Consider the following 15,522-nt stretch of genomic DNA (forward strand, 5'->3'; position numbering starts at 1 on the left):
GGGAGCACACCACTGCTGTGTCAGGAGCCAGCCCCTCTCCTCCCATGGCTGGCCTCTGCCACCCGCGAAGGTCTGGCTCAATAACCAAGGCACATATGTCTCTCTCTGTTGGTATGGGATTGTCCTCCTAGTCCAACTGCATGCCTGTTGGGAAACACCAAGCACCTGGGCCTAGCTCAATTGCTAATTTTAACGGTTAACTGTCATGAATGTATCTTGCAACTACAGGGTGCAATTCCTGTTGCAGTTCTGTACTGTCTCAGGTTGCCACTGGTTTGCAGCCAGCTATTTCTCTTGAACATTTTGATCCTTGCGGCACCAGATTTGGTTATCCCTACACAGAGCTGCACACTAGGAGACACGTCTTGGTTTCATTTCCCTCGTGTACAAATGCTTGAACAATCTCTGAACTTCTCATCAGAGCTCTGCTCCCCATTTCTTCCAGGGCATCTCACAGAGATAGCTACAAAGGAGAGTAAGCAAAATTTTGTTCATAGCACAAACAGATCAATGCTGTATGGTGCAAATCAGTATTAGTGTGATGCGGGTGGGCAGTGACCTCCTCCAGATGGGGTTCTCTGCAAAGAGACTTCTAAAAGCGAGAAGGGATATTTCTGTTCCTTCCCAGCAGGCTGTTTTGCAGCCAACACCACTAACAGGGGAGAAGGGATAGGCACCTGCAGGAACAAGGAGAAGTGAATTTTGCAAGGCACTGAGCAGCTCATGAAGTACAGCATGCCAGGGATCCCTCTGGAGTTAATAATCAGCATCCTGGAGGAGCACTCAACACTGTTTAAGGGGGAGCTCCTGAGTGACTTTACATACTCCTGCCCTAAATGTAGCTGCACGACAGGATCCCTGCAAAAATGGCAAAACCTGATGAAGCCTGATGTTTCCAAAGGTGCTGAGCAGCTCCGGGGTTAGGGAGGTGAGCCTGTACCTCAGTGACATGAGTAGAAAAAAAGCCCCCACCTTTAGACACGTGGTTTTCTTGCGCTTTCTTACAGAACTGTCTTTGCTCCTGTGTATGGTTTGGTTTTTGCCCCTGTTTTCATTCGCACCCTGGCAGCTGGGGACGGGTGGCCGGAGCTCTGGACTGGGCTCTGCACTCTCAGCTGCTCTTAATTGATTTATCTTCATTTATAGCAGCTGGGCCATTGCTGTCCTGCAGTATCTGCTTTCTGAATCTGATTTTGTTACCGCATGTACTACTCGATGGTAAAATTGCAGGCTACAGCTTCTCTTCCACATCTCCTAAGGAAGGGTCTTTTCTCTGGTGGTCCAGTACGCCACGCAGGACGCACATTGGACTCCTGACATGTGAATTCTTCACTTGCTTTCTTGAGCTGGCGAGACATGTAAATGCAAATGGGCTAAGCCAGAGACCTCGATACTTTCTTGTGATAAACCTGTAAAGGGCTTGAATATATAGTGTATATCAGCACATTCAATATATGCTGTCTGGAAGATATGCTAAATCAATAAGGATCAGTGTGCCGCTTCTAGAACAAGTGTCTATATTAGTTTAAGTTCCACAACCTCAATAGACTATTTAGAATGTAATAAAATATACGGCAAGGGAAGCGGCAAATCTTGCTGTGAGTGTTTCCTAGATGGGGGAGGCTTTAATTAAACTGACATTTCTGATAAGCAAGTCGCTGAAGAGATGTCTGGGCTGCGATGTTAACGGAAGCCTCTGCTGGGTCACTCGGCGGGGGAGAGCGCCTGATTGCAGATAGCCACCAGCTGACATCTTACCCAGAGCCAAGCTGGGACAGATTAGATATTAGGAAGAAATTCTTTACTGGGGGGTGGCGAGGGGCTGGCACAGGTTGTCTAAAGCAGCTGTGGGTGCCCCATCCCTGGCAGGGTTCAAGCCCAGGTTGGACGGGGCTTGGAGCAACCTGGGCTGGTGGCAGGTGTCCCTGCCCGTGGCAGGGGGTGGCACTGGATGATGTTTAATGTCCTTTCCAAGCCAAACCATCCTGTGATTCCGTGGTTTTGCAACCCTTCAGCACCGTATGCAGCAAAGACCCCCCCCCCCCCCCCAGGGGGATCCCGCTGCTCGGGGCAGCACAGCGGGCTGTACATCCCCCCCCCCCCCCCGCCTTCATCGGGGTGACTCCCAGCACTCACAAAACACTTCTTTCCTGCAGAAAAATCTTGAGCTGGGCTCCAGCCTGGCGCGGTTGGTGACCCCGGTTTGTGCTTTTAGCGCCTGCGGGAACTTTCGGGAGGGCAGAACCGGTGCCGGCCCTAAGGGGCTGCAGCTGCTAATTAACAGCCCCGCTAATGAATCCCTCCCCCTGCCTTCTTCCCCGCCAGCCCCTGCCTTCCTCCCTGCCTCCTCCCGGGGCGCGCTCGTCCGCCTGCCCGGGAGCGCGCAGTGCGGCGCGGCCGCGCCCGGGAGCGCGCAGTGCGGCGCACCGAGCCCCGGCTGCGGCGAGCCCGGCGCTCCCGCATCAGGTAAGCGGGGCGGGGGCTGGGGGGGCACCGGGCTGCGGGCGGCTCCCGGGGGGATGCCCGGCTCGGTCTGGCCGCGGCAGCCCCGGGGCATGGCTGGGGCTGGGGGGTGGGATTGGCCGTGCACCCCTATTGCGACTTTAGGACCCCACTGCCTGCGGGGTGTGTCCCGTCCGTCCCCCTTTCCCCCCCCCCCCCCCCCCCAGCCCCCCGTTTTGCCCTCCCTGGGCCGGAGCCCCGTGCTGGGGGGAGCTGGGTACCGGGCTCGGGCATGTGACGGGATTTTTGCTCTTACGTCATGACATCATGTCTATGCGTGCGATAAAATCCTGATGTGTCAGTCTGGGGGGACACGGGGTGCAGGAAAGGAAATGCAGACCCGATAGAGACCTTTGTGCGACCGGGCACGTTTTGGTCCCCAAAAGGTGCTGGGGAGGAAGGTTTGCTCTGCGGGGAGGCTGCACCCTGCTTCTTCCCTCGCGTGTTTGGGGGTGGATTCGTCTTCTCCCTCTGAAACATCCTGGGCTGGCAAAATCCATCCACCGGCCTCCTCAGCGCGGCCCCTCCGAAATCCCCTGGGTTGCGATGCTGCGTTCGATGGAGCCGGGCCTCGCCGGAGAGCAGCGGTTAGTGATTGCTGTATTTTTAATCTGCGTGCTCTGGCTGTGCCTGCAGAGCAGCTCACTGCTATTGATCAACCTTCTGGAGGTGGAGAAAGTGCTGAATCATTTGTACTCCCGGCTGTACGGGTGGTTCAGCTGTTCTCCATCTCCAGCAAATGCTTAGAAATGGGCTGCGGAGACTGAAGGAAACTCCACTACGTGTGTGTGGCGGTGGCTGAGGTGGGAGCCCTGTGAGCCTGGAAGAGGTACTGTTTGGCCTGAGCACAGAGTAGTATCTTCCTACTTGATACTAAGATACTAAGCAGTATCTTAGCTGCTCCTTGGAGGACATGGCAGGGGGAAGATGCATGCTTGCATCTTGGTGAGGCCTCTGGCAGGGTGCTGTGGGGATGCAGGGGGGGCTGCGGGGGAGCCGAGGGAGGTTTTCCCTAGAAAACCCTCTCCCACCTAAAACTAGGAGAGACTTGTGGGGCTTGCTGCTTGGGTAGGTTTTTCTTTTCCCTTTTGAATCCTGTCTTTGAGATTCTTTTTCAAGGTCAGGTCCTTGGACTAGCATGTGGGCTACAGAGTGCTTGTCAAAGTCAGATGGGGATGTTTCCATCTGCTTTTTGAGAGGGTGGCAGTGTAAAAGGACAGGGGGACACGCATATTGCAGAAAAACAGGAATACTGAAATGCAGCCCAGATGCCTGACTCTTTTAAGATGGATACTGTGGCACTGTCAGTATTTCCAGGGTGCTCTCATTAGATGCTGAGGACAAAAGCAAGAATCCAGTGACTTTTTTTGGAGACTCCTTTATTGTTGACTGTGTTTCTATAAAATATCTACCCTTTGGCAGACAGCTAAACTGATGGTCAGCGTGACTGCTTTGTTTCCAGAAAACTTCTTTGCATGGCCTACCTTGAAAGATAACTGCTCAAATTCAGCATCACATTCTTTCTATTTAGTGCTTCAGGCTGGGCCCTTGCTGACTTTCCTTTTTTGTGTAGCTGTAATGTGAGGACGACATAAATAATGCATGGAGGGCTTCTCAGCTGACGGAGGATGGGCTCAAGTTGTTAAATTTGAAAATGGACTTTGCTTACAGGGGTTGGGACCTGGGGATTGGCTTTGTCTTGCCTGAGCTAGAGCTGGAGGATAGTGCTGGCTGTCAGAATAACAAAGCTCCAACACCGTCTTTGGTGTCTCGCTGGGGGTTACTGCGGGCCGCTGTGCTGCCTGGGTTCTGTTGCCTTGGCTTGGCTAGGGATCTGATTTAAACTAAGTCAGTCAATCCAATCATCTCTTCTCCCAGCTAATGATTAAATGGAAAATATCCCAAGCTCTCAAATGGTATTAATTCATAATGAATTATTTGCCTAGCAGTGATCTAATTGTCTTCGTCTTCATGGGTCTTGGGTATAAAATCAATGCTGCTGCTGGCAAAGTGCCACCTCAAAGGCTTTCTGCAGTGCCCAAGCATCAAAGATGATCAAATACCTTTAATAACAAGGGCAAGAAATGAGGTCGCCTCCTTCGTATCTGTGTTCCTGCCAGCAGCCCGAGACCCTGCAAGGGGACTACTCACATGAGACCCCTGTGTGGGGCCTCTACGTGGTTGTGTCCGTCCTGTGGAGGAGGGTACTGAGAACTGCTAGGTGTGGGGAAGGTGCTGAGCTCAGGTGTGAAGGGCGGCGTGTCAATACTGTGTGTCGGGGATGGGGTGGGAACAGAAATTAAAGGCTGTAGGTGCAGAGCCAGGCTGCTGTTGGCGTTGGCTGCGATCGGGAGGAAGGGGAGAACGGACACGGACAGGAGGCAAAGGGACCTTTGTTAGTGCTGGGTTCTGGTTGATGGGAAATGGTAAATAGGTGGCTTAAAGTAGTTTAACTTTGCAGTGAAATGATTTTTACTTCCGATGCTCTGTTTCAGGCCAGGTGACCTAGTGTCCTTGGGAGGAAGCTCACTGGGTGAATTATTCATAGGTGCCACGTACCTTGCCAGACTTGAATCCTCTGTCCATTCCTGTCATCTGTTTAACCCCGCTTAGCAGAAATGTGGTAGTTACGGGGTGTCTCTAACAAAACACTGCCTGGATAAGCCTCAGTGTTTCTAGAAATGGAGCCTACCTGGGCAGAGTGAAGGCTTGCAGAGCTTACTCAGAGCTTTGGGGTGTGTTGGCTCCGTCTTGCTCTTGGTGTGCTCTGGTAAGGAGCCCACAGGTAAAAGGTTTACACTTGAGAATAAGAAATCTGAGGAAGTTAAACAGCCAAATTCCTGGGACATTTCTGTGGTTCCCGTGTTCGCTGTGAGCCTTCAGCAGGAGTTGCTGAATTTCTACCTTCTTACAGAACTAGTGTGTGTTGACTTTTACTGGGGTTTTAATTTAGTTGCCTGTGCAGCATCAGGCTCTCAAATCTCTTCAGCACTTAACCTTATTTATAGAGAAACCTGAACAGTAAGGTAGATCTCCTTCATCTGTGTGTTACAGGACCTCAGGGAGATGTGAAATCCCCTGGTTTCTGCATAGTTGCAAAGCTCTGCTTCCTTAGGTGAAATAAGAACACAGCTGAATTATGAGGCTTTAAATCTATTAGTTATTTACATTGAATTTCTCAGTCACATATAGAAGATCAGGTTTTACCTGAATTTGAATAAAAGCAAAACCTGGGAGGAGAATTCTAAAATTTAAGAAAGAAACCTCTAGTACTTCCCCTTTGAATCTTTATTGTTCCTTGGATTTAGTTTGCCCTTACCAAAGTATTCCCTTGTATCTTAAAACTGAGCAGGCAGCTCAAACCAAGGATTGTATTCAGTTACAGTTTTTGAAAGGCTCTAGCAAATCCTGTCAGAGAGGTATAGCTTGTCTCCCTGCCCTGTGGGTAACTGCTTTCAAAAATAATTTTCTTTATTTTAAATGTTGGTGGATGACTTCTGCTCTGTCTCTCTCTTTTTTTTTTTTTTTTTTTTTTTTTCTCCCTCCTTCTCCTGCTGAAACAGGTCGTACCTTCATTCTTCTGCCTTTGTTGTCCAGGATAGTTGTGTAATTTCTGAGATCCAGCTCAGAATGAACTTGCTTGAAGTTGTTGTTATGCTAAATAATTCCACCCCCCCCCCCCCTTTTTTTTTTAAATCCAGATCTGAAAGAATCCATGCTGTGTTGTTATGGATTAAAATAGAGGAGGATTTAGACCTCAGCCCTTCTTATAGGGATCACCATTCCTAGTTAATGAGATAGGAGGAGAAGGATTAACTACTGAACAAATAGAGATGGTTTTGCATGGTTAAACGTGGTAGAAGTTCCCAAGGATGCTCTGCAGGGACAAGTCTTTGTCTTGCCTCTTTACCTCTCCTCAGTTTGGAGTCCTTTGGACCTCATCCCATCCCCTTGCTGCTAGTGATAACTAGGTCCCATTGTCCTCACTGTAGGAATGCAGCTTGGAGAGAACAGCCCAAGGGCACAGGAGGGCAAAGCATTGCACCCTGACTTCGGGCAAAGCAGGACAAAAGACAAGGTACAGGCCTTGGGGACAGGGAGTGGAGACTTTCCTTTAAAAGGCAACATCTGGAAATCCTTTGGTAGCATCACTTTGCCTCTGTGACTCAGTTTAGCCTAAACGGAGGGCTGCTGGTTTCTGAGGCTGCCAGAGAAGTATCGGCACTGGAAAGCTGGTGCCTGGTACAGTCAAGGTTTGATTTAGCACAGTGCTGAGCACCTTCCAGTCCCATGACTCCAGTGCAATGCTGGGGGGGGCAGGTGTCGACAACTCCTTGCACGAAGGCCTGCACAGTCTGGGGTGGACCCACCTCCTGCCATGCCCTGCTCCAACGGGCACTGCTGTTCCTTGTCACAGGTAACAAATAATCTCATGTTCAAAGCGTGACATGGGTATGGCTGATGAATATCTGGCACAGGCTGGCCTAGCTGCTGCTCTCCCACCTTTGGAAGCAAACATTGATCCTTACAGATGGCTTGTTAAAGGGAGCATAACCCAGAGGTTTGGTGCAACGTGAACCTGGAGGTTCATTTGAATTCCTGGCAGGTTTTCTACTGCTTTATGCCACCGTGATGGTAGATTTTGCTATTTTCCAGCAAGGGGACTGATGGGTTCCTACAGACCTTCTCAGTCACAGCAAGCATGATACTGTCTTGCTGTCAGCCTGCATATTATATTCCTCCTGACATGCCCTGGCACAGATGGGCAGGGCTGGCAATTGCAGTGTGAGCTGTGAGGTGGATAGGACTCTCCTTGAATCTGCAGAAAATGTAGTGAAATCCCCTTTCTGCTATGAAACATTTACTTTTCCTAATTATCCCATTAACCTCAAGAAGCTTCAAGTTAAAAGGCGATGCAGTGTCTCTAAAACTAAGACCACCTAAGGCACTGACCTGTTGCTTGTGTTTTTAGTATGTATAAAGTAATCACTCCTTGAGGAGGAAAAGTGGCTTCTGTGTTCAAGAGGTTACTCAGGGAGCAGTGCTCTTGAACACACATTCAGGCTTTTTTTAATTTGCTTGGTGTGCTGTATGGGTTGGCTGCACAAGTAGGGTGTACATTCCCCACTTTTCAAGATTTTTTCATTCCATGTAAGACTTGGGGACATGGTTTAGTGGTGGACTTGGCAGTGTTGGGTTTACAGTTGGACTTGATAATCCTAAAGGTCTTAAAAGAGTTGGGTTTGTTCAGCATTGAGCAGAGAAGGCTCCATGGAGACCTTACACCAGCTTTCCAGTATGTAAAGGGGCCAACAAGAAAGCTGGAGAGGGACTTTTTACAAGTGCATGTAGTGATAGAACAAGGGGGGGATGGTTTTAAGATGAAAGAGGGTAGATTTAGATTAGATACGAAGAAATTATTTACTGTGAGGGTGGCAAGGTGCTGGCACAGGTTGTCTGGAGAAGCTGTGGGTGCCCCATCCCTAGAAGGGTTCAAGGCCAGGTTGGATGGGAGAAGGGTTCAAGGCCAGGTTGGATGGGGCTTGGAGCAACCTGGGCTGGTGGCAGGTGTCCCTGCCCGTGACAGGGGGGTTGGAACTAGATGGTCTTGAAGTTCCCTTCCAACTCACACCATTGGATGATTCTATGTATATTTATACAAACAAACCCATGAACGATGTTGCGAGCCTGAGGAGGGTATCCCATCCCAAAATTTTAACAGGGAAATATGCCTAAAGGATGATGTACTTGGAGTCAGCAGGGAAGGATGAACGTGGCCAGGGAGCTGTCAGGGCCGGGTGGGTGCGGGACCCAGCGGGGCGGCCCCCGGCCCCGGCGCGCCCCGGCCGCTCTCCAGGGTGCTGAACCGCCGCCGCCGCGGGGGCCCCTCCGCACACTCAGCCCCCGCCTGGCAGAGCTCCCCCTCGCTCCTTCCCTCCTTGGGACTGCGGGATAACGGGCATAGGCTGAAACAAAAGGTTGTATGGCGAGGGGGAAGCATAGGTTACCCAGAGAGGCTGGGAGGGATCCTCCACCCTTGAGGACAGGTCTTTTAAAGACCCATCTGGATAAAGCCCTGACCGACCTGGTCTGACCTTATAGCTGATCCTGCTGGAGGCTGGGCTAGGTGACCTGCCGTGGTCCCTTTCGGATGGAATTGTGATCTCGTTACCTTCAGAGTTTTCACCAGCAGGAAGAAAAACAATCTGCTCCCTCTTCGCATCACTTCGAGAACGGTTTCTCACGTACAAAGATTGACTGCCCATCCTCGCATCACTGTGAGGCAGCTTTTATTGGATATTCACGCAGCCTGGGGGAAGGAGGGAGGGAAAGAATTCACAGCGCTTCCCTCCTCTCCCAACAAAGCAAAAAGGTGAAGCTCAGCCCTGACTCTTGACTTGCTCCTGGAAGCTTTACACACAGTCTATCACACTACTATACAGTTAATGAGAGGCTGCCTGTGCTCTGGTGTGTGAGTGGTGGTAAATGTCACTGTTTCTCAAGCAATTTAGATGATTAGTACTTGGAGTCAGCCTGCATCTTGTTCCACAGGCTCTTAACAGTTCCACAGTAGAGTATGGTACCACCAGCCACCTCGTGTTTAATTACACAGCCCTGTTTGTGATAGCTGGGAGAGTTACTAATATGCCTAACAGCACAGCATGGCTCTGCAGTTGATAAAGACACATCTGTATGCTGAGCTGTACCCTTATTGAGTTAAGGGCATAGAAAAAGCTCTCTTTCTTGCTGTCACTTAAATGGTGTCAGGATTCATGAAATCTTGCTTTCAGATTCCTACCAGACCCAGCAACAAAGACTGCTTGTTGCAAGCTCATTGGTTTCTGTTTGAATCCCTGTGACGTGTTCACAGATGTGTGCAGGCAAGTGGGAGGGAGAGGAGAAGGAGAGAACTGGGGCTTTGTAGCCGGGCACATGTGCCAGCATGCATGGGACCCCTGGAGCTCCTCTCAGGCCAGCCCTCCTTTCATGATACAGCCGGCATGCCCCAGACCATGTTTTGGCACTGTCATTTTGAGCAGTTTGTCTGCGGTTGAATTGTAAGTCTTGCAGCGTGTCTGAGGACTTACATCTTGGCTTATTTCTACTTCTCCCATTGTAAACTCGAAAGACCGTAGCTGGGTAGGATTTGATGCCCTCTGCAGCGAAGCTAGGTATATGAGCGTGCACTGAGAACAACCTCTTGAAAACCGTATCAAATCAACTTACTTAATAAATTGATAATCCTATTTCCTTCTTTCACTATGTCTAGTGAATTTGGATTGTAATGTACAATGACTTAAGACTGAACTTTCTATCAAGACTAAGCGCTCCTTCCCGTATGCCCAGAAAAGCTGAAGTCAGGGTTAATTCAAACATGTATTAGTTTATGCAAAATACATGGGCTGCACTTATCAGAAGAGAAATATGTGTACAAAGAAGTGTCCTTCAAAATATTATGTTCTGTATCACAGCCTGACATCTCTTATTGACAGCTCCGGTATCCAGATGCCAAGGCCCACAGGGTTTTATTTTCCAGCAATATCAGCAGCTGGGTCCACGGCTACATATTTTTGGTTGACCTCGTCTGAATTCTCCTGGCCATGGTGACAGCTGTGAGGCTTATCTGGCTGGAGCCCAGTATAGCAGGCTTCTCTCTAATGTTGTATTTCATGGACTCCAGTTTCCTTGTCTGATTTGCTACTCTAACCTTCATCTTCAAACAGATCCATCTTTCTAGAGAGCCTTGGGTTTGAGATGGAGGTGGGACTGGTTCCTATGAGTGCCAGGAGGTGATCTGGGGAGCCTGTACTTTCTAAATGTTCCTGGCAGGCTTTTTACCCAGGAGATCACTGAGTTTGCTCAGCTGTAATGCTGCTTCCTTCCCCCTAACTTGCCTTGCAAGATGAACAAATGTGAATTATGTTTGTGTCCATAAAACGGCCCTGTTCTGTGACACACATTAATATGTTTAGGAGACAACTTTATCACAGTTGAGAGAGGAATTAGGAGCTTGTGTAAGAATAAATACATCTCTGATTAAAGAGATTGGATCAAGTGCTACAGAAACAGGTTAGTTAAATTCAGTGGGATGACTGGGATTGTCCCTTCTGGGAAGGGATGGCACTTTCCTGGGTCTGCATAAATGGGAAATTAATGTAGCGAGTCTCAGTGCTCTCATTGGCATCCAGTTGTTCCCAAGCATCTCTTATCTTGGGAATTCACTTGCTGCTCTAGATGCTTCCCCCAGAGCAGGTTTGTAATGGCAGTTATATAATACACAACAACACGGTCCTTTTGTGGAAATCAAGCTCACCATAACCCTGTGAGGTAGGGTTGGAGTGGGGGAGGAGGACAGGAGTTCTTGGTTGAAGGTATCAGTCAAAGCAGGAGAGCCTGAGAATGTGTTTTAAATAAGTGTATTGCCTTTTAGACTGTGCAAACGTATAATTAACAATAAGATAACAGGGTGGCTCTACAAGGCAGCTAATTGCATTTTCAAATGTCAGCTTGTCGGCTCTTACTTAGCCTTCATTCAGTCTGGGCTTTGCCAGAGCAGTGTCTGGTTTTAAATGGCATTTCCCTCTCCTGGCACTGTGGAAGGATCTTCTCCTTCCTTGTCCTCAGAAACCTCTGCTAGCCCAGCTCCTGATTTGCTTCACCTTAGACGTGGTCTCACTTGCTAGGATGTGATATTAGTCCACTTGGTTACAATAACAATTAAAAAAAAGTCTTTGTGGAGGTGGAAAAAATAACACTACCAGTGTAGGAGACTGTCCTGCAGGTTGCAAGGGCTTGCAGTACATCAGCTGCCTGAGAAAGCCTTGCAGGCACTTTCCTCTTGCTGCAAGCAACAAAATATTATCAGGATGTGAGATGTAAGTGATAAGATATTATCAGGATGTGAGATGTCTGTACAGCAGCCCCGGGGCCCCACGCCCCAGCTGGCTAGCTGGAGCTAGGTGCCATCAGTGGAGATACCTCCTTGGGGACTGCTGTTAGGTGTGCTTTGGGATGTAGGCTGCCTTTTGCTGATGTCGAGGTGGGAGCTGGCAATGTGTGGACAACTGGAGGTTCCTTCCCATCTTTGATATCATGTCACATTTACAACTTGCTGACTCTGCTGCTGATAGATGGCTGAAAAGTTCTGTGCTCCGCTGCTAGTCCTCTGAGTTACGGCATGTGCTTTTAAAACCACATTATTTTAAGGTAAATGATGATATTTTGAGGTGGTTTGTCTGAGCATTGATGTGTACCAGGACTGAACCAGTCAGGCAGGAATGCTTTGGAGAAAACCTCCTCTTGTAGAATGAGTGGAGAAGAAGGAAAGGAGAAACTGATGTTTCCCTTAAGTTTTTGGTCTGTGGGTGCAGGATACCATTCCAGGTGTGAGGGTACATTGGCAGCCAAAACTCGGCCTCTGTGGATAAGGCTGAAGTGTATGCCCACAGGCAGGAGTTGGGAAAGGAGCACAGGGACATCTCAGCTTCACAGTCCCCCCCGGCAGGGTGAGGAGCCACCTCCCCAGCCCCTCGGCAGCCTCCCCATGCCAGGGAGCCACCTTCGCTGCGTTTCTGCTCTCCATCAGTGGAAGCATCACAGGTTGCTGTCGTGGGAGGGTGTTTAACCCGCACTGACCAGCATGGCCGTATCATGGGCAGAGATTAGCATCACCCTCCTGTTCCAAGCAGACAGCACAGACACAGTGTCAGCTCCAGCCATGCAGCGTAGCAGCACATAGTGAGCAGCAGCGTGTCACTTCTACTCAGTGCAGCCAGTGGCAGTGGCCTTGCAGCTGACCGGCGGGTGACACCAGTGCCAGCCCCCTCCCCATGCCTGCCTTAGTCTGTGATAAGCAGGGAAATGACACTAATGAACTTTTCAGTGTCTAATCCCTGACATGCTTAGGCAGGGGTTGTATGACTTAAGGATGGCTTTGGGCTGCCTGTGGTGGCAGAGAGCATCCGTGGAGTTATTGCTACCTACTTAAGGCATGGAGGCTGGAAAGTGCTTTGCATTGATGTGTGGAGTCATGCAAGGGGGGGGGGGGGGGGGGGGGGGCTTGGCGGGAGGAGCACTGCCCTCCTTGCCCTGCAGCTGGCTGGGGGTGTATGAGGGCTGGGCTGTGTCCGGAGCCCAAGGGACAAGGTGGATCAGCTGGCAGGAGAACAGCAAAACTTTCAGTTCCTCTTAATCCCTTGAAAACAGCCTGCCTCTGTGCACTGCTCCCCTTGTTACTGCAGTGGCCAGCTCTGGGCACAGCCTTGGAGCAGCACGACACGGGAGGAAAGAGGGGTGATTATCAAGCACAAGTCCCAGCTATGTGCCCAGACCTCCAGGAGGGACTTGAGCTGGCCTCTGGTGTTCTGGAAACCCTGGTAGCTGCTGGTCCTGAGCACAAAGGTCAGGGTTGTTGGGTATTTGTGTCCCTTCCCAGCTTCCCAACCATCCCTGGCAGTGATGCTCCATGAGACCCATCATCTCCAGCTCGGTGAAGGGGAGGATTTTGCCTTCGTGGCTCTGTCTGCAGGGCGAGAGTGCTGAGCCGATCGCAAGTGCTTGATTTAACCTTCTTGTAGTCAGTCTTCAAGAGAAAACAACTGGAAAGAGAATTTTCCAAAGCTTTTGCTCTGCTTCCTCCATATTTCAAGGCCCAGTTCCATCCTTTGTTTACTATCACAGGATTGCTCCCTAACACACAGCTAAAAAGTTATTGAAAATATTCTGTAGGACAAAACCAGAAGTCCTTATTCTAATTCCAGTTCTGCTACCATGAAGCTGTGATCCTGAACCAGCTATTTAGATACCCTGCCTCAGTTTCCCTGTAGGTAGATAAGGAGGACTGTCCATGTTGCAGGGATTGGCATGTGTTTTCTCTTCATGTTAGGAAACCTTGAGGCCCTGGGTGAGCACTAAATATTTCTTCTGTGGGCTTTTGAATGCATGAAATAAGTGCCTTTGCCTGGTTTAAGTCAACATATGTCAATCAATTTGCCATAAATCCTGGTTCTCAGTCAGAAGGAGCTCTTGTAAAATAAAATAGTGCAGGCAACCAGCGGGGATGTGGTACGTGCACAGCCATGGAAGTTACATGCCAGAAAGCAAAAAAAATGCTTCTCTGCAATGGAAATGCAGTTTCTGCCTGATGCTGCCTATTGTCTGGTAAAAAGGGGGTTGCTGAGCTGCGCTGGCGATGCTCCTGGTATTGATTCTGAACAGATGCTGAGACGTGGGAAGGCAGATGGAGCCCCGCAGCGCAATTCCCTCCTGCGATGGGGTGGGCAGCATTGGCCAGATGCCACATGGGGTTGGTGCGAGGGTCCGGGTTCAGCCCGGCCTTTCCCTGCAAGCCTGTGGTGGGAGAGGCTGCCGAAGGGGCTGTGCCTTGGAGATGACACAGTCCTGGTCTCTGGCAAGTGAATCTGACACCTGACTAAAATCCTAATTGTCCCAGTGCCGAGGGACCCCGTGCTGCTGGAAGTGATGTGGGCCACTGCCTTTCTATTTCTGAATTACAATCTGTGACAAATCCATAGTTGTCTTCAGCATTGGGCTCTAGAGGGCAAAAGAAAGGCTTTTGGAGTTGGGTTGCCATCAGGATGTGCTTGTGGCTAATTATAGCCCCATGCTGGCAGTTGTGGCCACTGTGGAGGGAGGGGAGGGAGCAGCAAGGACCACCGCTGCTGGATGGAGCAGTGGGGACCTGAGCATCCTCCTAGCACGACAGGATGGGCTTCATCCTGCTGCTCTGACAACATTCTTGGCAGCTCTGTGCACATCTGGGCTGTGGTCAGTGGCTGAAACACCTTTCTTAGGGTGTCTTTTGGGTGCAAAGGACCCCAGAGGGTCCTGCCCTGCAGCCAGACATCTGGATGGGAGCCAGGGGTGTACACGGGATGTGGTCGGAGGTTCTGTGATGAGTTTATAAGCTAGTGAAGATGTTTAGGATGAGAATACAGCTGGGATCCAGGTAGAAGAACAGCAACGTTTCAAGAACAAGTTAGAAGTGCATTGAACTGTTAATTGGGACTTCTGGTTTTTAGAACATGGCCTCAAGTGTTAATCAGGCAGATGAAAGGCGTCTTGCTCCTGGAGAGGAGCTGAGGCAGAAGTGATTTGCCTTTAGCTGTGGATGTGAATTCCTGAATTTCTTATATCCCTCATATTTCCTTCTCGCTCTGAGTTAGGACAGTCTGTGAGCTGGCAAGAGGAAAGGCAGCAACCCTGCGTGACAGCAAAGCATCCTGCTGTCCAAGTCCTGCCTGCCCCCATACGGAGGGGCAGCAAGCAGGGTAGCAATGCTTAGAAACTGCACCAAGTACAAATACTAGAAGCAACCAAGCGTTTTTCCTCCGTAGTTTCCTTCAGGACAGAGGCAGAAGAGAAATATGGTTAATTTATTCTGGCCAGAAGCTTTGCAGAACTAAACTCGTGGTGCGCAACACTGCGGGAGGTTTGCAGGGCTAACCCGGGAGAAAGCAGCACTACGTTCCTTGAAACAGCAGCAGGCAAGAGTGAACAAGAAGTGCATCTTCTTTAACGAACAGTTTTATGCTAAGGTAGAGTTGTCTCCTAGCTGCTGCCCCAGGCATGTTTAGTCCCTGGTAAAGCGCCAAGCCTGAGCTGCAAAAGGAGCTGGGATCGTCCCTGCCACTTCTGTGGACTTGTGGGCCTCCACCCCATGAAAAAGCTCATCCCTTCCCCAGCAGTTAATTAACCCTGAAACTTGACCACTTCTAAAAGCCTCTCTGGGCTTCTTTGGGGGGAAAGAAGAGCCAGCTCCAGTGGACTCTTCTTGCTCAGTGAAAGCCTGCAAGCAATCAATGGGATTTCAGGGGTCCCGAAAAGAGAACATGGCTCATCTTCCCTGGGGAGCCTTTATTCATTCTCATTATTCCCTGTCTCTCAGGCCTGCAGCTTGTGCTGTCCCCAACTTAAAGCAATAGAGATACTGGACTGAGTTAATCCCCAGTGACTCCATTCATCTTCAAGCAGGGATAAATATTTGCTGGCAACCAGCCC

The 15,522-nt window shown here is 49.9% G+C and overlaps 1 protein-coding gene across 19 annotated transcripts in view; it reads left to right on the plus strand.

Moving 5' to 3' along the window:
• Positions 1–2,239: 2,239 nt before the first annotated feature.
• NFASC (neurofascin) overlaps positions 2,240–15,522 on the plus strand; it is a 97,134-nt gene continuing 83,851 nt past the window's right edge. For 4 of the 19 annotated variants that reach the window (XM_055819814.1, XM_055819812.1, XM_055819816.1 and 1 more), the window contains exon 1: positions 2,243–2,466. The gene's annotated coding sequence lies outside the window, so the exon portion shown is untranslated. Of the gene's footprint in view, positions 2,467–2,814; positions 3,090–15,522 lie in introns of those variants that run through there. The other 15 variants (XM_055819805.1, XM_055819809.1, XM_055819807.1 and 12 more) reach the window with 8 other exon arrangements.

This window comes from Falco peregrinus, chromosome 16, assembly GCF_023634155.1.
Source record: "Falco peregrinus isolate bFalPer1 chromosome 16, bFalPer1.pri, whole genome shotgun sequence".
NCBI lineage: Eukaryota > Metazoa > Chordata > Aves > Falconiformes > Falconidae > Falco > Falco peregrinus.